Here is a 21813-nt window from a genome sequence, read left to right as displayed (position 1 = left end):
CCGGATGTTTTTTCCTGCTTTATCAAATATTAGTTGCCCAAAGAGCCGAGGGTCCATTTCTGGGCTCTCTGTTCTGTTCCATTGGTCTATGTGTCTGTTTTTGTGCCAGTACCATGCTGTCTTTGTGATCACAGCTTTGTAGTACAGCTCGAAATCTGGCATTGTGATGCCCCCAGCTTTGTTTTTCCTTTTCAACAGTTCCTTGGAGATTCGGGGCCTTTTCTGTTTCCATACAAATTTAAGGACTGTTTGTTCCAGTTCTTTGAAAAATGTCCTTGGTATTTTGATCGGGATAGCATTGTAAGTGTAGATTGCTCTGGGTAGCATGGACATTTTAACTATGTTAATTCTTCCGATCCATGAGCATGGAATATCTTTCCATCTTTTTATGTCTTCCTCAATGTCTTTTAAGAGTGATTTATAGTTTCTAGAATATAGGTCCTTTACGTCTCTGGTTAAGTTAATTCCAAGGTAACGTATGGTTTTTGGTGCTATTGTAAATGGGATGGATTCCCTAATTTCTCTTTCTTCGGTCTCGTTATTCGTGTATAGAAATGCAACTGATTTCTGAGCATTTATTTTGTATCCTGCCACGTTACTGAATTGCTCTATAACTTCTAATAGTTTGGGAGTGGCTTCTTTTGGGTTTTCCATATAGAGTATCATGTCATCTGCAAAGAGAGATATTTCGACTTCTTCTTTGCCAGTTTGAATACCTTTGATCCCTTTTTGTCGTCTGATTGCTGTTGCAAGGACTTCTAGTACTATGTTGAATTATAGTGGCGAGAGTGGGCATCCTTGTCGAGTTCCTGATCTTAAGGGAAAGGCTTCCAGCTTTTCCCCATTGAGAATAATATTTGCAGTAGGCTTTTCATAGATGGCTTTTATGAGATTGAGAAATGTACCTTCTATTCCTACACTCTGAAGGGTTTTAATCAGGAAAGGATGCTGTATTTTGTCAAATGCTTTTTCGGCATCGATTGAGAGGATCATATGGTTCCTGAGTCTTTTCTTGTTGATATGATGTATCACGCTGATTGATTTGCGAATATTGAACCACGCTTGCATCCCAGGTATGAATCCCACTTGATCGTGATGGATAATCCTTTTAATGTACTGTTGGATTCTATTAGCAAGTATCTTGTTGAGGATTTTGGCGTCCATATTCATTAGGGAAATCGGTCTGTAATTCTCCTTTTTGATGGGGTCTTTGCCTGGTTTGGGGATCAAGGTAATATTGGCCTCATAAAATGAGTTTGGTAGCTTTCCTTCTGTTTCTATTTTTTGAAATAGCTTTAGGAGAATAGGTATTATTTCTTCTTTGAATGTTTGGTAGAATTCCCCAGGAAAACCGTCCGGGCCTGGAGTTTTGTTATTTGGAAGGTTGTTTATCACTGACTCAATTTCTTCATAATTAATTGGCCTGTTTAAGGAATCAATTTCTTCTGGTTTCAATCTTGGTAGTTTATAGGTTTCCAGGAAGGATTCCATCTCTTCCAGATTGCTTAGTTTATTGGCATATAGCTGTTGATAAAAATTTCTAATAATCCTTCCAATTTCAATGGTGCTCGTCGTGACCTCTCCTTTTTCGTTCATAATTTTAATAATCTGGGTCCTTTCTCTTTTCTTTTGGATAAGTCTTGCCAGGGGTCTGTCAATTTTATTGATTCTCTCCAAGAACCAGCTTCTAGTCCTGTTGATCTGCTCTACTGTACTTCTGGTTTCTGCTTGATTGATTTCAGCTCTAATTTTGGTCAACTGCTTCCTCGTGCGTGGATTAGGCCTGTCCCTCTCTTGCTGTTCCAGCTTCTTGAGGTGAGAATATAAAAACTGCATTTTAGATTTTTCTATTCTTTTGAGTGAGGCTTGGATGGCTATGTATTTCCCCCTTAGGACTGCTTTTGCAGTATCCCATAGGTTTTGGACTGTTGTATTTTCATTCTCATTGGTCTCCATAAATTGTTTAATTTGATTTTTGATTTCCTGGTTTATCGAGTCATTCCTGAGCAGTATGGTTCTTAGTCTCCAAGTGTTTGAGTTTCTTCCAAATTTTTCCTTGTGGTTGAGTTCCAATTTCAGAGCGTTGTGGTCTGAGAATATGCAGGGGATAATTTCAATCTTTTGGTATCGGTTGAGACCTGTTTTGTGTCCCAGAACATGGTCTATTCTTGAGAATGTTCCATGGGCATTAGAATAGAATGAGTATTCTTTGGTTCTGGGGTGTAGTGTTCTATATATATCTATGAGGTCCAACTCGTCGAGTATGGCATTCAAAGCCTTTGATTCTTTGCTTAGTTTTTGCCAGGGTGTTCTGTCTATTTCTGATAGTGGAGTGTTGAGGTCCCCTACTATTAGTGTATTTTTATTTATATGTCTCTTTATTCTGGTTAAGAGTTGGCTTGTGTATCTTGCTGCTCCCCTGTTGGGGGCATATATATTTATAATTGTCATATCCACTTGTTGAATACTTCCCTTAAGAATAATATAGTGCCCTTCTGCATCTCTAACTATAGTCTGTAGTTTAAAATCCAATTTATCTGATATGAGAATTGCTACCCCAGCTTTCTTTTGAGGTCCATTTGCGTGAAAGATGGTACTCCATCCCCTTACTCTCAGTCTGAATGCATCTTTGGGTTTGAAATGAGTCTCTTGTAGACAGCAAATGGATGGGTCATTTCTTTTTATCCAATCTGCAACCCTGTGGCGTTTTATGGGATGGTTCAAACCATTTACATTAAGACTGATTACTGAGAGATATGATTTTAATGTTGCCATGTTGCCAGTAAAGTCTTTGTTTGTATTGGCTGTGACTTTCTGTTCTGTATCACTCTTGGGGCCTTTTTACTTTTATAGAACCCCCCGTAATATCTCCTGTAGGGCTGGTTTTGTGGTTACGAAATTGGTTAGTGACTGGCGATTCTGAAATGTCTTTATTTCTCCATCAATTCTGAATGACAGCCTTGCTGGATAAAGGATCCTTGGCTGCATGTTTTTCTCTGAAAGAGCATTAAATATCCTCCCCCAACCCTTTCTCTCATTCCAGGTCTGTGTAGACATGTCTGACGTAATTCTGATGCTTTTGCCTTGGTACGTGAGAAATTTCTTTGCCCTGGCCGCTTTCAATACTGTATCCTTGCATCTAATATTTGCGAAATGCACTATGACGTGACGTGGCGTAGGTTTGTCATGGTTGAGCTTGGGAGGGGTCCTTTCTGCCTCTTGGACACGAATGTTTGTTTCCCTTGCTAGATTAGGGAAGTTTTCAGCTACAATTTGTTCAAATATCTCTTCTAGACCTCTGTTTTTCTCCACCCCCTCGGGGATGCCGATGATTCTAACATTGGATCGTTTCATTGAGTCAGTAATCTCCCGTAACCTACATTCGTGGGCGTGGATTTTTTTAAGACCATCTTCTATTTTCATTTTTTCCTCTATTAACCCATCCTCCAATTCACTAACCCGTTCCTCTGCTTCTGCGACCCTAGCCGTCAGAGCCTCTAGTTTTGCCTGCATTTGGCTCATAGAATTTTTAATTTCTGTCAGATTCGCTCTCATTTCTGTCCTTAGGGATTCTATATTCTCAGTAACCTTTTCGTTAATAGTTTTTTCAATTCTACTCATCATTTTGACCATCGTTACTCTGAATTCCATTTCTGATACTTTGGTTACATCCATATCCATTATTTTTGTGGCAGAGGCCACAGAATCACTGTCTTTTCTTTGCTGGGGGGGGCTTCTCCTTCTTGTCATTCTGATGAAGAGAGGTTGCGGGGTTTCCAGAGCCCAAATTATTGACTGGGTCCCAGGCCGTGCCCCTTGTTTTATAGGGATCTTAGGGATGTGGGCTTCTTCTTTAAAGATTTTATTTATTTATTTATGTGGCAGCCAACCAGCGAGAGAGGGAACAGAAGCAGGGGAGTGGGAGAGGAAGAAGCAGGCTCCCAGCGGAGGAGCCCGATGAGGGACTCCTTTCCGGAACGCCGGGATCACGCCCTAAGCCGAAGGCAGGCGCTCAATGACTGCGCCACCCAGGCGCCCGGGTTGTGGGCTTCTTGATTTTTCAGCCTGCCTTCTGTGTTCTGGGGGAGGGGCCTGCCACGCCGATACTCAGGCAGCCATGTTTGGGTAGAGTCTCGGCGTCCCCTGCGAGGGCGGATGGGGATGGGCACTCCCTGAGCCGGTATTTCCAGGCTTTTGTTCTCTGGCGGCTTTCCCTGGCGGTTTGCTGTGCCTCTTCTGAGAGTCAGAGCAGCAGCGGCCAAATTTCAGCCTCTGTCACAGAACAGAGGGATTGCGGCCCGTTCTCTACTAATGTTCTGGCCACTTTAACTCTGTTTCTGTTAGTGCTGCTCAACCCTGCAGCGTACCGGGATGTGCGCCCCACACCCGGCGTCCCAGCCCTCACTTCCAGGGCCGGCGCGTCTCTGTCCTTTGTGTTTCTAATGCCGCCAGCCGCCAGCTGCCAGCCACCCCGCGCGCGCTCCCAGATCTCCCGGTCTCAGTCTGGATCCAGTGAGCGCACCGGGATTCCGGTGTTCCGCGAGATGCCTGGTGGCGCGCGCACCCGGCTCACGGTCTCAGTCTGCTGTTTTGTGGGTGCCGACCACGAGCCCGCCCGCTCTCCCGTGCAAGTGGCTACCGCTTCCCGGTGCCCAAACGCGGTGGCTCCCTCCCCCTTCCGTTTATCTTCCGATATCTGTGCACAGTTTCATGGCTCCCCGCTTCGTACCTCAATACTCAGCGCTGGAGATGTTCATTTGTAGAGATCCAGATGCGTCTTCCTGCGTCTCAGGCTGGTTCCGTGGTTGTTTAGGCTGGTCTGGTACCTATCCAGCTCGACTCGGAGGACCGGCTGAAAACGGTGTCTCCTACTCCTCCGCCATCTTTACTCCTCCCCCCCCCAGTTCACATTTTCTGTTGCGAAGATGGCACGTGTTTCAAAAGAGTGTCTATGAATGCCTGACGAACGCGTCACCGACTTGACGCTAAGGAGAGCACTCTGAATTAAGCATCTTGCACCTCACACGTGGTGCCACACACCGGGAGCATTAGGTAAAACCGTGGCTGCACGCATCAGGTTCATGCCCTTCGTTTAACTACCTAAGAACACCACAGAGACAGCATCTCTCCACTCACACCTGTCATGAAGAGGGAGGCCGTTCGAAAAGCTTGTGTGAATACGAAAAGCCAGTGCCATCATTCCATTCAGCGACGCGACGTTGTGTGGTAGAGCGACGGCAACATTAGCCAGTGAGGATACAAGGGTTACCCGGTGCGTGTGTAGAACCTGAAGGAAACGGCCATAGACGTCCCTCTCAGTAAGAAGAGGGTATACGGAGAAAGGGTCTTCCAATTCACATCGTCTGTCATGATGAAGGAAGCATGTTTCGGAGTGTGACTGAAAGCACAAGGAAAGGGCCACTAGCCAATCCTTAAGGAAGAACATTGTGTCGAAGCCATCTTTCAACTCACATCATTGGCCTTGAAGACGGAAGCATTTGCAGAACCGTGTAAGACAACCTAAGGAGGGGCCCCTGGGTGGCATGGGGCGCCTGGGTGACACAGCCGTTAAGCGTCTGCCTTCTGCTCAGGGTGTGATCCCAACTTTCTGAGATCGAGCCGCACATCAGGCTCCTCTGCTATGAGCCTGCTTCTTCCTCTCCCACTCCCCCTGCTTGTGTTCCCTCTCTCGCTGGCTGTCTCGGTCAAATAAATAAAATCTTAAAAAAAAAAAGGAAAATCTAAGGAAAACGGTGCCGTCTACTTAACTGAAAGAAGGAACACTCTGTGGAAAGTGTCTTGCAGCGCACACCTCTTTTGTGATCACGGAAGCGTTTCAGACGTGTGCGTGAAAGCAGGAAGATAGTGCCCCGTACTTAACGCGATGTCCGAACACTGCATAGAAACCGTCTCTCAGCTCCCGTCGTCTGTCGTGAAGAGGGAAGCATTTGTAGCAGTGGGTGTGAGAGAGCGAAGGTAGTGCCATGCACTGAATTCAGAGAACCCAGTCTGCCTAGGTAGACTGCAGTCGCAAACGCACATCCTGCTGCATGAGAGTTACCAGGGTTTTCATCCCTGTGTGTTGAATTAAGGAAAGCACCATTAAGGAAAGAACACTGGACAGAGGGTATCTCAAAACCCACAACTCTGTCACGAAGGCGGAGATTTTGCAAAGTTGTGTTGAAAGCATCAGGAAAGTGACAGAGACTTGTCTTTAAGAAAGAGCCCTACCGACTTCATCTTTCATGAAGTTGGGAAGCAGGCTCAAAAGTGTGTTTATCAGCATAAGGAAATGAACGTACGCTTAAAGTTCTGAAAAACCTCCCTGGAAAACGTTCTGAAACACTCAACGTCTCTTATGAAGCTGGAAGCCTATGCTCGAGGGTGAGGAGACATGTAAAGCTAGGACATGAAACTCTGAGAACCAAGCTTCTGTACAGAAAATGGTACTTCTGATAACGTGATTCATGGAGGGAGCAACTTTATAAAATACGTGTGTTTAATGAGAGGAGACGTGCCATACGAGTAACACGGATAAAGAGCACTGTCAAGAAACAGCCTTCCAAATCCAATCTACCTCCATGAAGAGGGCTGTGTTTCCGAAGTGTGCATGAAATCATAAGGAACCTGCTCTATGCTGAATTCAGAACACCCTTCAGAAAGATCTTCCAATGCACATCCTATGTAAGAATCTGGAAGTACTTTCAGAAGTGTGGTTGAAGAAGGAGAGGGTCTCTCTACTTAGTGGTGAGGACCAAGTCCGTGTTGCTAGAAGGCCCCAGCGAACTCACAACGCGACCCATTGTGTACCCACGCATTTTCCAATACATGTGCTGACCCTTAATGAAGGTGCCATATACACAAGTCGCAGAAAGAACACCGAATAGACACCACCTTCCAGTTCACATCTTCTGTTGCGAAGATGGCAAGTGTTTCAAAAGAGTGTGTATGAATGCCTGACGAACCCGTCACTGACTTGACGCTAAGGAGAGCACTCTGAATTAAGCATCTTGCACCTCACACATGGTGCCAGGAACCGGGAGCATTAGGCAAAAGTGGATGCTCGCATCAAGTTCATGCCCTTCGTTTAACTATGTAAGAACACCACAGAGAAAGCATCTCTCTACACACACCTGTCACGAAGAGGGAGGCTGTTCGAAAAGCTTGTGTGAATACGAAAAGCCAGTGCCATCATTCCATTCAGCGCTGCGACGTTGTGTGGTAGAGAGACGTCAACATTAGCCAGTGAAGATACAAGGGTTACCCGGTGCGTGTGTACAACCTGAAGGAAACGGCCATAGACGTCCCTCTCAGTAAGAAGAGGATATACGGAGAAAGGGTCTTCCAATTCACATCGTCTGTCATGATGAAGGAAGCATATTTCGGAGTGTGAATGAAAGCACAAGGAAAGGGCCACTAACCAATCCTTAAGGAAGAACATTGTGTCGAAGCCATCTTTCAACTCACATCGTCCACCTTGAAGATGGAAGCATTTGCAGAACCGCGTAAGAAAACCTAAGGAGGGGCCCCTGGGTGGCATGGGGCGCCTGGGTGGCACAGCTTTTAAGCGTCTGCCTTCTGCTCAGGGCGTGATCCCAGCTTTCTGAGATCGAGCCGCACATCAGGCTCCTCCGCTATGAGCCTGCTTCTTCCTCTCCCACTCCCCCTGCTTGTGTTCACTCTCTCGCTGGCTGTCTCTGTCAAATAAATAAATAAAATCTTAAAAAAAAAAAGGAAAACCTAAGGAAAACGGTGCCGTCTACTTAATGAAAGAAGGAACACTCTGTGGAAAGTGTCTTGCAGCGCACACCTCTTTTGTGATCACGGAAGCATTTCAGAAGTGTGCGTGAAAGCAGGAAGATAGTGCCCCGTACTTAACGCGATGTCCGAACACTGCATAGAAACCGTCTCTCAGCTCCCTTCGTCTGTCGTGAAGAGGGAAGCATTTGCAGCAGTGGGTGTGAGAGAGCGAAGGAAGTGCCATGCACTGAATTCAGAGAACCCAGTCTGCCTAGGTAGACTGCAGTCGCAAACGCACATCCTGCTGCATGACAGTTACCAGGGTTTACTTCCCTGTGTGTTGAACCTTAAGGAAAGCACCATAAAAGTAGCAGCGGTTAAGAACACTGGACAGAGGGCATCTCACAACCCACAACTTCTGTCACGAAGTCGGAGACGTTCGCAAAGTTGTGTTGAAAGCATCAGGAAAGTGACATAGACTTGTCTTTAAGAAAGAGCCCTACCGACTCCATCTTTCATGAAGTTGGGAAGCAGGCTCAAAAGTGTGTTTATCAGCATAAGGAAATGAACGTACTCTTCACGTTCTGAAAAACTCCCTGGAAAACGATCTGAAACACTCAACATCTCTCATGAAGCTGGAAGCCTATGCTCGAGGGTGAGGAGACATGTAAAGCTAGGACATGAAACTCTGAGAACCAAGCTTCTGTACAGAAAATGCTACTTCTGATAACGTGATTCATGGAGGGAGCAACTTTATAAAATACGTGTGTTTAATGAGAGGAGACGTGCCATACGAGTAACACGGAGAAAGAGCACTGTCAAGAAACAGCCTTCCAAGTCCAATCTACCTCCATGAAAAGGGCTGTGTTTCTGAAGTGTGCATGAAATCATAAGGAAACTGCTCTATGCTGAAGTCAGAACACCCTTCAGAAAGATCTTCCAATGCACATCCTATGTAAGAATCTGGAAATACTTTCAGAAGTGTGGTTGAAGAAGGAGAGGGTCTCAATACTTAGTGGTGAGGACCAAGGCCGTCTTGCTAGAAGGCCCCAGCGAACTCACAATGCGACCCATTGTGTACCCACGCGTTTCACAATACAGGTACGAAACCTCAAGGAAGGTGGCATATACACAAGTCACAGAAAGAACACCGAATAGACACCACCTTCCAGTTCACATCTTCTGTTGTGAAGATGGCAAGTGTTTCAAAGGAGTGTCTATTAATGCCTGAGAAACGCGTCACTGACTTGACGCTGGGAGAGCACTCTGAATAAAGCATCTTGCACCTCACACGTGGTGCCACAAACCGGGAGCTTTACAAAAAAAGGTGTCTACACGCATCAAGTTCATGCCCTTCGTTTAACTACATAAGAACACCACAGAGAAAGCATCTCTCCACACACACCATTCACGAAGAGGGAGGCCGTTCGAAAAACTTGTGTGAATACGAAAAGCCAGTGCCATCATTCCATTCAGCGACCCGACATTGTGTGGCAGAGAGATTGCAACATTATCCAGTGAAGATACAAGGGTAACCTTGTCCCTTGGTAAAACCTGAAGTAAACGGCCATAGACGTCCCTCTCAGTAAGAAGAGGGTATATGGAGAAAGGGTCTTCAATTCACATCGTCTGTCATGATGAAAGAAGCATGTTTCGGAGTGTGAATGAAAGCACAAGCTAAGGGCCACTAGCCAATCCTTAAGGAAGAACATTGTGTCGAAGCCATCTTTCAACTCACATCGTCCGCCTTGAAGATGGAAGCATTTGCAGAACCGTGTAAGAAAACCTAAGGAGGGGCCCCTGGGTGGCATGGGGCGCCTGGGTGGCACAGCCGTTAAGCGTCTGCCTTCTGTTCAGGGCGTGATCCCAGCGTTCTGAGATCGAGCCGCACATCAGGCTCCTCCGCTATGAGCCTGCTTCTTCCTCTCCCACTCCCCCTGCTTGTGTTCCCTCTCTCGCTGGCTGTCTCTGTCAAATAAATAAATAAAATCTTAAAAAAAAAAAAAAGAAAACCTAAGGAAAACGGTGCCGTCTACTTAACTGAAAGAAGGAACACTCTGTGGAAAGCGTCTTGCAGTGCACACCTTCTTTTGTGATCACGGAAGCGTTTCAGAAGTGTGCGTGAAAGCAGGAAGATAGTGCCCCGTGCTTAACGCGATGTCCGAACACTGCATAGAAACCTTCTCTCAGCTCCCTTCGTCTGTCGTGAAGAGGGAAGCATTTGCAGCAGTGGGTGTGAGAGAGCGAAGGAAGTGCCATGCACTGAATTCAGAGAACCCAGTCTGGGTAGGTAGACTGCAGTCGCAACGCACATCCTGCTGCATGACAGTAACCAGGGTTTTCTTCCCTGTGTGTTGAACTTTAAGGAAAGTGCCATAAACATAGCAGCGGGTAAGAACACTGAACAGAGGGCATCTCACAACTCACAACTTCCGTCACGAAGTCGATGACTTTTGCAAAGTTGTGTTGAAAGCATCAGGAATGTGACAGAGACTTGTCTTTAAGAAAGAGCCCTACCGACTCCATCTTTCATGAACTTGGGAAGCAGGCTCAAAAGTGTGTTTATCAGCATAAGGAAATGAACGTACGCTTAACGTTCTGAAAGAACTCCCTGGAAAACGATCTGAAACTCTCACCGTCTCTCATGAAGCTGGAAGCCTATGCTCGAGGGTGAGGAGACGTGGAAAGCTATGACACTTACGAAACTCTGAGAAACAAGCTTCTGTACTCAAAATGCAACTTCTTATATCGTGATTCATGGAGGGAGCAGCGTTCTAAAATACCTGTGTTTAATGACAGGAGAAGAGCCATACGCGTAACCTGGAGAAAGAGCACTGTCTAGAGACAGCCTTCCAGATCCAATCTACCTCCGTGAAGAGGGCTGTGTTTCTGAAGTGTGTATGAAATCATAAGGAACCTGCTCTATGCTGACGTAAGAACACCCTTCAGAAAAGATCTTCCAACGCATATCCTATGTAACAATCTGGAATTAGTTGCAGAAGTGTGAGTGGAGGAGGAGAAGGTCTCTCTACTTAGTGGTGAGGACCAAGTCCGTGTTGCTAGTAGGCCCCAGTGAACTCACACCATGACCCATTGTGTACCTACGCATTTTCCAATACATGTGCTGACCCTTAATGAAGGTGCCATATACACAAGTCGCAGAAAGAACACCGAATATACACCACCTTCCAGTTCACATCTTCTGTTGCGAAGATGGCAAGTGTTTCAAAAGCGTGTCTATGAATGCCTGACGAACGCGTCACCGACTTGACGCTAAGGAGAGCACTCTGAATTAAGCATCTTGCACCTCACACGTGGTGCCAGGAACCGGGAGCATCAGGCAAAACCGTGGCTGCACGCATCAAGTTCATGCCCTTCGTTTAACTACGTAAGAACACCACAGAGAAATCATCTCTCCACTCCCACCTGTCACAAAGAGGGAGGCCGTTCGAAAAGCTTGTGTGAATACGAAAATCCAGTGCCATCATTCCATTCAGCGACGCGACGTTGTGTGCAGAGAGACGGCAACATTAGCCAGTGACGATACAAGGGTTACCCGGTGAGAATGTGGAATCTGTAGGAAACGGCCATAGACGTCTCTCTCAGTAAGAAGAGGGTATACGGAGAAGTGTGTTCCAATTCACATCGTCGGTGTTGATGAAGAAAGCATGTTTTGGACTGTGAATGAAAGCACAAGGAAAGGGCCACTAACGAATCCTTAAGGAAGAACATTGTGTCGAAGCCATCTTTCAAGTTACATCGTCTGCCGTGAAGATGGAAGCGTTTGCAGAACGTGTAAGAAAACCTAAGGAAAGCGGTGCCGTCTACTTAACTGAAAGAAGGAACATTCTGTGGAAAGCGTCTTGCAGCGCACACCTTCTTTTGTGATCTCGGAAACGTTTCAGAAGTGTGCGTGAAAGCTGGAAGATAGTGCCCCGTGCTTAACGCGATGTCCGAACATTGCATAGAAACCGTCTCTCAGCTCCCGTCATCTGTCGTTAAGAGGGAAGCATTTGCAGCTGTGGGTGTGAGAAAGCGAAGGAATTGCCTTGCACTGAATTCTGAGAACCCAGTGTGCCTAGGTAGACTGCAGTCGCAAAAGCACATCCTGCTGCATGACAGTTACCAGGGTTTTCTTCCCTGTGTGTTGAACCTTAAGGAAAACGCCAAAAACTTAGCAGTGGGTAAGAACAAAGGACAGAGGGCATCTCACAACCCACAACTTCTGTCACGAAGGCGGAGACTTTTGCAAAGTTGTGTTGAAAGCATCAGGAAAGTGACAGAGACTTGTCTTTAAGAAAGAGCCCTACCGACTCCATCTTTCATGAAGTTGGGAAGCAGGCTCAAAAGTGTGTTTATCAGCATAAGGAAATGAACGTACGCTTAACGTTCTGAAAGAACTCCCTGGAAAACGATCTGAAACTCTCACCTCTCTCATGAAGCTGGAAGCCTATGCTCGAGGGTGAGGAGACGTGCAAAACTGTGACACTTACGAAATTCGGAGAACCAAGCTTCTCTACTGAAAATGCAACTTCTGATATCGTGATTCGTGGAGGGAGCAACTTTATAAAATACCTGTGTTTAATGACAGGAGACGAGCCATACACGTAACCCGGAGAAAGAGCACTGTTTAGAAACAGCCTTCCAAATCCAATCTACCTCCATGAAGAGAGCTGTGTTTTTGAAGTGTGTATGAAATCATAAAGAACCTGCTCTATGCTGAAGTCAGAACACCCTTCAGAAAAGATCTTCCAATGCACATCCGATTTAAGAATCTGGAAGTACTTGCAGAAGTGTGAGTGAAGGAGAAGGCGAGGGTCTCTCTACTTATTGGTGAGCACCAAAGCCGTGTTGCTAGAAGGCCCCAGCGAACTCACAACGCGATCCATTGTGTACCCACGCGTTTTCCAATACATGGGTTGAACCCTAAGGAAAGGGCCATGTACACAGGTCGCAGAAAGAACTCCGAATAGACACCACCTTCCAGTTCACATCTTCTGTTGCGAAGATGGCAAGTGTTTCAAAAGAGTGTCTATGAATGCCCGACGAACGCGTCACCGACTTGACGTTAGATATGCACTCTGAAGAAATCATCTTTCACCTCACACGTGGTGCCACGAACCGGGAGCATTAGGCAAAACGGTGTCTGCACGCAACAAGTTCATGTCCTTCGTTTAACTACGTAAGAACACCACAGAGAAAGCATCTCTCCACTCACACCTGTCACGAATAGGGAGGCCGTTCGAAAAGCTTGTGTGAATACGAAAAGCCAGTGCCATCATTCCATTCAGCGACCCAACGTTGTGTGCAGAGAGACGGCAACATTAGCCAGTGAAGATACAAGGGTTACCCGGTGAGAATGTGGAACCTGAAGGAAATGGCCATAAACGTCTCTCTCAGTAAGAAGAGGGTATACGGAGAAGGGTGTTACAATTCACATCGTCGGTCTTGATGAAGGAAGCATGTTTCGGAGTGTGAATGAAAGCACAAGGAAAGGGCCAGTAACCATTCCTTAAGGAAGAACATTGTGTCGAAGCCATCTTTCAACTCACATCGTCTGCCGTGAAGATGGAAGCATTTGCAGAACCGTGTACGAAAACCTAAGGAAAGCGGTGCCGTCCACTTAACTGAAAGAAGGAACATTCTGTGGAAAGCGTCTAGCAGCGCACACCTTCTTTTGTGATCACGGAAGCGTATCAGAAGTATGCGTGATAGCAGGAAGATAGTGTCCCGTGCTTAACGCGATGTCTGAACACTGCATAGAAACCGTCTCTCAGGTTCCGTCGTCTGTCGTGAAGAGGGAAGCATTTGCAGCAGTGGGTGTGAGAGAGCGAAGCAAGTGCCATGCACTGAATTCAGAGAACCCAGTCTGGGTAGGTAGACTGCAGTTCAAACGCACATCCTGCTGCATGACAGTTACCAGGGTTTTTTTCCCTGTGTGTTGAACCTTAAGGAAAGCGCCATAAACTTAGCAGGGAATAAGAACAATGGACAGAGTGCATCTCACAACTCACAACTTCCGTCACGAAGGAGGAGTCTTTTGCAAACTTGTGTTGCAAGCATCAGGAAAGTGACAGAGACTTGACTTTAAGATAGAGCCCTACCGACTATATCTTTCATGAAGTTGGGAAGCAGGCTCAACAGTGTGTTTATCAGCATAAGGAAATGAAGGTACGGGAAACGTTTTGAAAGAACTCCCTGGAAAACGATCTGAAACTCTCACCGTCTCTCTTGAAGCTGGAAGCCTATGCTCGAGGGTGAGGAGACGTGCAAAGCTGTGACTTACGAAACTCGGAGAACCAAGGTTCTGTACAGAAAATGCAACTTCTGATATCGTGTTTCATGGAGGGAGCAACTTTATAAAATACCTGTGTTTAATGACAGGAGACGTGCCATACGCGTAACACGGAGAAAGAGCACTGTCTAGAAACAGCCTTCCAAATCCAATCTACCTCCATGAAGAGGGCTGTGTTTTTGAAGTGTGTATGAAATCATAAGGAACCTGCTCTATGCTGAAGTCAGAACACTCTTCAGAAAGATCTTCCAATGCACATCCTATGTAAGAATCTAGAAGTACTTTTAGAAGTGTGATTGAAGAAGGCGAGGGTCTCAATACTTAGTGGTGAGGACCAAGTCCGTGTTGCTAGAAGGCCCCAGCGAACTCACAACACGACCCATTGTGTGCCCACACGTTTCCCAATACATGGGTTGAACCCTAAGGAAAGGGCCATGTACACAAGTCGCAGAAAGAACACCGAATAGACACCACCTTCCTGTTCACATCTTCTGTTGCAAAGATGGCAAGTGTTTCAAAAGAGTGTCTATGAATGCCAGATGAACGCGTCACCGAATTGACGCTAGGAGAACACTCTGAATAAAGCATCTTGCACCTTACACGTGGTACCACGAACCGGGAGCATTAGGCAAAATGGTGTCTGCACGCATCAAGTTCATGTCCTTCGTTAAACTACGTAAGAACACCACAGAGAAATTATCTCTACACTCACACCTGTCACGAAGAGGGAGGCCTTTCGAAAAGCTTGTGTGAATACGAAATGCCAGTGTCATCATTCTATTCACTGACCCGACTTTGTGTTGTAGAGAGACGTCAACATTATCCAGTGAAGATACAAGGGTTACCCGGTGCGTACGTGGTACCTGATGGAAACGGTCATAGACGTCCCTCTCAGTAAGAAGAGGGTATACGGAGAAAGGGCCTTCCAATTCACATCGTCTGTCATGATGAAGGAAGCATGTTCCGGAGTGTGAATGAAAGCACAAGGAAAGGGCCAATAACCAATCCTTAAGGAAGAACATTGTGTCGAAGCCATCTTTCAACTCACATCGTCCGCCTAGAAGATGGAAGCCTTTGCGAAAGTGTGTAAGAAAACCTAAGGAAAGCAGTGCCTTCTACTTAACTGAAAGAAGGAATACTCTGTGGAAAGCGTCTTGCAGTGCACACCTTCTTTTGTGATCACAGAAGCGTTTCAGAAGTGTGCGTGAAAGCAGGAAGATAGTGCCCCGTGCTTAACGCGATGTCCGAACACTGCATAGAAACCGTCTTCAGCTCCCGTCGTCTGTCGTGAAGAGGGAAGCATTTGCAGCAGTGGGTGTGAGAGAGCGAAGGAAGTGCCATGCACTGAATTCAGAGAACCCAGTCTGGGTAGGTAGACTGCAGTCGCAACGCACATCCTGCTCCATGACAGTTACCAGGGTTTTCTTCCCTGTGTGTTGAACCTTAAAGAAAGCACCATAAACTTGGCCGCGGGTAAGAACAATGGACAGAGGGCATCTCACAATTCACAACTTCTGTCACGAAGTCGGAGACTTTTGCAAAGTTGTGTTGAAAGCATCAGGAAAGTGACAGAGACTTGTCTTTAAGAAAGAGCCCTACAGACTCCATCTTTTATGAATTTGGGAAGCAGGCTCACAAGTGTGTTTATAGCATAAGGAAATGAACGTACACTTAACGTTCTGAAAGAACTCCTGGGAAAATGATCTGAAACTCTCACCGTCTCTCTTGAAGCTGGAAGCCTATGCTCGAGGGTGAGGAGACGTGCAAAGCTATGACACTTACGAAATTCTGAGAACCAAGCTTCTGTACTCAAAATGCAACTTCTGATATCGTGATTCATGTAGGGAGCAGCTTTCTAAAATACCTGGGTTTAATGACAGGAGACGTGCCATACATGTTACACGGAGAAAGAGCACTGTCTAGAGACAGCCTTCCAGATCCAATCTACCTCCATGAAGAGGGCTGTGTTTATGAAGTGTGCATGAAATCATAAGGAACCTGCTGTATGCTGAAGTCAGAACACCCTTCAGAAAGATCTTCCAATGCACATCCTATGTAAGAATCTGGAAGTACTTTCAGAAGTGTGATTGAAGAAGGAGAGGGTCTCTATACTTAGTGGTGAGGACCAAGTCCGTGTTGCTAGAAGGGCCCAGCGAACTCACAACGCCACCCATTGTGTACCACGCGTTATCCAATACATGGGTTGAACCCGAAGGAAAGGGCCATGTACAGAAGTCCAGAAAGCACACCGAATAGACACCACCTTCCAGATCACATCTTCTGTTGCGAAGATGGCAAGTGCTTCAAAGGAGTGTCTATGAATGCCTGACGAACACGTCACGGACTTGACGTTAGGAGAGCACTCTGAATGAAGCATCTTGCACCTCACACGTGGTGCCATGAACCGAGAGCATTAGGCAAACGGTGTCTGCACGCATCAAGTTCATGCCTTTCGTTTAACTACGAAAGAACACCACAGAGAAAGCATCTCTCCACTCACACCTGTCACGAAGAGGGAGGCCGTTCGAAAAGCTTGTGTGAATACGAAAAGCCAGTGCCAGCATTCCATTCAGCGACCCGACGTTGTGTGCAGAGAGACGGCAACATTAGCCAGTGAAGATACAAGGGTTACCCGGTGAGAATGTGGAACCTGAAGGAAACGGCCATAAACGTCTCTCTCAGTAAGAAGAGGGTATACGGAGAAGGGTGTTCCAATTCACATCGTTGGTCTTGATGAAGGAAGCATGTTTCGGAGTGTGAATGAAAGCACAAGGAATGGGCCACTAACCAATCCTTAAGGAAGAACATTGTGTCGAAGCCATCTTTCAACTCACATCGTCCGCCTTGAAGATGGAAGCATTTGCAGAACCGTGTAAGAAAACCTAAGGAAAGCGGTGCCGTCTACTTAACTGAAAGAAGGAACACTCTGTGGAAAGCGTCTTGCAGCGCACACCTTCTTTTGTGATCACGGAAGCGTTTCAGAAGTGTGCGTGAAAGCAGGAAGATAGTGACCCGGGCTTAACTCGATGTCCCAACACTGCATAGAAACCGTCTCTCAGCTCCCGTCGTCTGTCGTGAAGAGGGAAGCATTTGTCGCAGTGGGTGTGAGAGTGCGAAGGAAGTGCCATGCACTGAATTCAGAGAACCCAGTCTGCCTAGGTAGACTGCAGTCACAAACGCACATCCTGCTGCATGACAGTTACCAGAGTTTTCTTCCCTGTGTGGTGAACCTTAAGAAAAGAGCCATAAACTAGCCGCGGGTAAGAACACTGGACAGAGGGCATCTCACAATCCACAACTTCAGTCACGAAAGCGGAGACTTTTCCAAACTTGTTTTGAAAGCATCAGGAAAGTGACAGAGACTTGTTTTTAAGAAAGAGCCCTACCTAATGTATCTTTCATGAAGTTGGAAGCAGGCTCAAAAGTGTGTTTATCAGCATAAGGAAATGAACGTACGCTTAACGTTTTGAAAGAACTCCCTGGAAAATGATCTGAAACTCTCATCGTCTCCTATGTAGCAGGAAGCCTATGCTCGATGGTGAAGAGACTTGCAAAGCTATGACACTTATGAAACTCTGAGAACCAAGCTTCTGGACAGAAAATGCAACTTCTGATATCGTAATTCATGGAGGGAGCAGCTTTCTAAAATACCTGTGTTTAATGACAGGAGACGTGCCATACACATAACATGGAGAAAGAGCACTGTCTAGAGAGAGCCTTCCAAATCCAATCTACCTCCATGAAGAGGGCTGTGTTTTTGAAGTGTGCATGAAATCATAAGGAACCTGCTCTATGCTGAAGTCAGAACCCCCTTCAGAAAAGATCTTCCAACGCACATCCTATGTAAGAATCTGGAATTACTTGCAGAAGTGTGAGTGAAGGAGAAGGAGAGGGTCTCTCTACTTAGTGGTGAGGACCAAGTCTGTGTTGCTTGAAGGCCCCAGCGAACTCACAACGCGACCCATTGTGTACCCCCGCTTTTTCCAGTTCATGGGTTGAACATTAAGGAGAGGGCCATGTACACAAGTCGCAGAAAAAACACCGAATAGACACCACTTTCCAGTTCACATCTTCTGTTGCGAAGATGGCAAGTGTTTCAAAAGAGTGTCTAGGAATGCCTGATGAATGCGTCACCGACTTGACGCTAGGAGAGCACTCTGAATAAAGCATCTTTCACCTCACACGTGGTGCCACGAACCGGGAGCATTAGGCAAAACGGTGTCTGCACGCATGAAGTTCATGCCCTTCGTTTATCTACGTAAGAACAGCACAGATAAAGCATCTCTCCACTCACACCTGTTACGAAGAGGGAGGCTGTTCGGAAAGGTTGTTTGAATATGAAAATCCAGTGCATCATTCCATTCAGCGACCCGACGTTGTGTGGTAGAGAAACGGCAACATTAGCCAGTGAAGATACAAGGGTTATCCGGTGCGTGTGTAGAACCTGAAGGAAACAGCCATAGACGTCCCTCTTAGTAAGAAGAGGGTATACCGAGAAAGGGTCTTCCAATTCACATCGTCTGTCATGATGAAGAAAGCATGTTTCGGAGTGTGGATGAAAGCACAAGGAAAGGGCCACTAACGAATCCTTAAGGAAGAACATTGTGTCGAAGCCATCTTTCAACTCACATCGTCCGCCTTGAAGATGGAAGCCTTTGCAAAAGTGTGTAAGAAAACCTAAGGAAAGCGGTGCCATCTACTTACCTGAAAGAAGGAACACTCTGTGGAAAGCGTCTTGCAGCACACACCTTCCTTTGTGATCACGGAAGCATTTCAGAAGTGTGCGTGATAGCAGGAAGATAGTGCCCCATGCTTAACGCTATGTCCGAACACTGCATGGAAACCATCTCTCAGCTCCAATCATCTATCGTGAAGACGGAAGCATTTGTAGCAGTGGGTGTGAGAGAGTGAAGGAAGTGCCATCCAGTGAATTCTGAGAACCAAGTCTGGGTAGATAGACTACAGTCGCAAATGCACATCCTGCTGCATGAAGGTTACCAGGGTTTTCTTCCCTGTGTGTTGAACCTTAAGGAAAGTGCCATAAACTGAACAGTGGGTGAGAACACTGGATAGATTGCATCTCACAACTCACAACTTCTGTCACGATGGAGACTTTTGCAAAGTTGTGTTGAAAGCATAAGGAAAGTGAGAGAGACTTGTCTTTAAGAAAGAGCCTTACCGACTCCATCTTTCATGAAGTTGGAAGCAGGCTCAGAAGTGTTTTTCTCAGCATAAGGAAATGATCGTCCACTTAACTTTACGAAAGAACTCCATAGAGAAACATCTGATACGCACATCTTCTCTCAAAAGCTGGAAGCACTGGCTTAAGGGTGAGGAGACGTGTAAAGAAATGACATTTACTAAACTCTGAGAACCAAGCCCCTGTGCAGAGAATGCAAATTCAAATATCCTGATGCATGAAGAGAGAAGCTTTTTCAAATATCTGTGTTGGACGGTAAGAGAAGTGCCATATGCTTAATAAACTAAGAAATAGCATCGTCTAGAAACAGCCTTCCAAATCAAATCTTACTTCGTGAAGAGGGCTGTTTTTTGAAGTGTGTTTGAAATCATAAGGAACGTGCTCTACGCTGATGTCAGAACACCCTTCAGAAAAGATCTTCCAACTCACATCTTATGTAAGAATCTGGAAGTACTTGCCCAAGTGTGAGTGAAAGTGAACCAGAGGTTCTCTCTCCTAGTTGTGAGAAGCAAGTCTGTGTTGATAGAGGGCACCATCGACGTTTCATTGTTACTCATGTGTATCCACTTCTTTTCCAGTATGTATGTGAACCCTAAGGAAAGGGTAATATACACAAATCTCAGAAAGAGCACTGAATAGATACCACCTTCCAGTTCATATCTTCTGTTGCAAAATGGCAAGTGTTTCAAAAAATTTTCTATGAATGCCTAAGGAGAGTGTCACCCACTGGACACTAGGAGAGAGTAATGTATATGAAGCATCTTACACCTCATATATGGTGTCATGAAGCGGGAGCATTATGCAATATTATGTCTGCACGCATCAAGATAATGCCTTTCATTTAACTGCGTAAGAACACTACACAGAAAGCATCTGCTACTCACATCTGTCATGAGGAGGAAAGTCATTTGGAAAGGTTGTGTGAAAACGAAAGTCAGTGCCATCAGTCAAATGAGCGAACCAAGTTTCTGTAGAGAGATGGCAACACTGGTCAGTGAAGATACAAAGGCTTCCCAATACGTGTGTTGAACCTTAAGGAAACTGCCATAGTCATAACTCTCAGTAAGAAGAGGGTATGTAAAGGGTCTTCCAACTCCCATCGTCTGTCATGATGATGGAAGCATGTTTCAGAGTGTGAATGAAAGCGTAAGGGAAGGGCCATGAACCAATCCTCAGGAAAAACGTTGTATCGACGCCATCTTTCAACTCACATCTTCAGTCGTGAAGATGAAACCATTTGCACAGGTGTATAAGAAAACATAAGGAAAGTGCCATATACTGAAGTCTAAGAAAGAACCCCGTAGAGAAAGCATCTTGCATCTCACAGTCTTCTGTCATGAAAATGGAAGCATGTGCAAAAGTGTGTACCAAAACATAAACATGAAGCGCTTTGCTTAACTGTATAGAAGAACACTGTATAGACACCATGTCTCAACTCACAACTTCTGTCGTGAAGATAGAAGCCTTGGCAAGAGTGTGTGCGAGCGTGTAAAGAAAGTGCCGTCTACTTAATTCTGAGGATCAAATCTGTGTAGACCGAATGTGACATCGCCCTAACGTCCTGATGCTCAATGATACAAGCGTCTCCTGTGTGTGTGTGTGTGTGTGTGTGTGTGTGTGTGTGTGCATTGAACCTTAAGGAAAGCACCAAATACTTAACCCTCAGAATACTAGATATACGGCATATTTCAACTCACGTCTAATGTCGTAAAGATGGAAGCTTTTTCAAAATGTGTGCCTGAGAGAAAAAGGAAGTGCTGTATTTTTGACTCTCAGGAAACCCTGTACCGAAAACATCTTTTGACTGTCATCTTGGGTCATGAAGATGGAAGCATTGTCAAGAGTGTGAGTGAATGCTTAAAGGAAAGTACTATCTACTTAATTCTGAGAAGAACGTCTGTGGATAGGGAATGCAACTTTGAACATCCTGATTAATGAAGATACAAGCTTTTTCAAATTTCCGTGTTGATCGATAGTGAAAGTGGCTTCATAGATTAACACTAGGTAAGAACACCTTCTAGAAGCACCCTTCCAAATCACATCTTCTTTCATGAGGATGGATCCATTTTCCAAAAGTGTGTACGAAAGCCATAGGTGATGTGCCATATACAAAATGTTAAGTAAGAAAACCGCATTGAAACCCGCTTCCAACTCACACCTTCTGTCATGAAGATGGAGGCATTTGCCAAAGTGTTGGTGAAAACATGTGGAGAGTTCTATCTAATTAATGCTGAGAACCAAGGCGATGTAGATAGAATGCAACATCTAACTAACACCATAAGTCCTGAAGATACACGCGTACCCCAGTTTATATGTTGAACCTTAAGGGAAGTGCCACACACGTAACTCTCAGTAGGAACATCATACAGAATTCTTCCTCTGCGTCATATCTTCTGTCATGAAGATGGAAAGATTTTCAAGAGTGTGTATGAAAGCACAGGGAAAGGGCCATATTCTTAACACACGGAGTCAGCACAGTAGAAAGACAGCATCTCCCAACTCTTCTTCTGCCCATGAACATGGAAGGTTTTTCAGAAGTGTGTATGAAAGCATAAGGAAAGGACCATATCAAAGACCC

The sequence above is a fragment of the Ursus americanus genome, chromosome 2, assembly GCF_024610735.1.
Source record: "Ursus americanus isolate L20-20 chromosome 2, mUrsAme1.1.p, whole genome shotgun sequence".
Lineage (NCBI taxonomy): Eukaryota > Metazoa > Chordata > Mammalia > Carnivora > Ursidae > Ursus > Ursus americanus.
This window is presented reverse-complemented; position numbering follows the sequence as displayed.